Source organism: Apis dorsata, unplaced genomic scaffold, assembly GCF_000469605.1.
Source record: "Apis dorsata unplaced genomic scaffold, Apis dorsata 1.3 scaffold_696, whole genome shotgun sequence".
Lineage (NCBI taxonomy): Eukaryota > Metazoa > Arthropoda > Insecta > Hymenoptera > Apidae > Apis > Apis dorsata.
In genome coordinates, this window is record NW_006263875.1 from 222,076 (window position 1) to 223,035 (window position 960).

Sequence of the window (960 nt, forward strand, 5' to 3'; positions counted from 1 at the left end):
GATTTATGAAGTTAGCATCCCAGAGACGAGGGAGTAATTACGTAAAATTACATAATACCGTTAATGACGTTTATGCCACGAGAAATTAGGTTCATCACGGACAAATTTAGCACAGTTATGGATCCTGTATTGTCCCCTTAAATGGGCTGCTATTAATTAAGATTAATGAAATACGATCAATTGTAATAGCTGTTAATCAATCGATAATATTTTTATTAAAGTCGTGATATATTTGACGCCTACGTTTATTTAAACTATTAAATATTATAGTTTAAATATTGGATATCAAAATTCATGAAAAATATTTTTTTCCCCTTTAAGATCATTCTTACAAAAATGAACATATATCCATTAATAATAATACAGATTTTTATCCTAGACATCTTTTTTTAAATCTCACCCGGGCAAAAAATATCCATATTCAAAGGCTTAACTCAACAATTTCCGTTCACAAGCACGAACAATATAAGTAAAAGCATAATCGGGCGATCAAACACGCTAAGACAAACGAGTCATTTGTAATGACTTGCGACATTTGACACGAAATATGAGAGATTAAAATATGATACAATAATTTGTATGAATATGTAATTGAAAAAAAAAGAAAAGAAAGAAAATTAACATCGGCTAAGTAAGCGTTATCGCTTACTTTTATTCGCAAATAAATTTTCAAACGTTCGCATTCAAAGTCGTCGGTATGCGAGAAATTCCCGGAATAAATAGAAGCATTCAAGAATCTCATCAGAAAAAAGTTTCGACGAAGTAATTGTGGCTGGTAATTTTTATTATTACCGTTAATTATTGCAGAAACAAACAAAACTTTATGGACCACGAATGAAACTTTATTCAACGAAACTTTATTTGCTTGTTCATTTATTCATCGCTAGCTAGAAAGTAATTCGATAACTTGGCTTCGAACTTGGTATCGATGACAAGGTTAGGAAAAAAAAAAAAAAAAAA

At 30.2% G+C, this 960-nt stretch overlaps 1 long non-coding RNA gene across 1 annotated transcript in view; it reads left to right on the forward strand.

Annotated features, from left to right (window-relative positions):
* Positions 1 to 292: 292 nt before the first annotated feature.
* The window catches only part of LOC116186446, a 2,482-nt gene continuing 1,814 nt past the window's right edge, over positions 293 to 960 (forward strand). The window contains exon 1 of the long non-coding RNA XR_004151442.1: positions 293 to 762. This is a non-coding gene — a long non-coding RNA (uncharacterized LOC116186446). The remainder of the gene's footprint in view (positions 763 to 960) is intronic.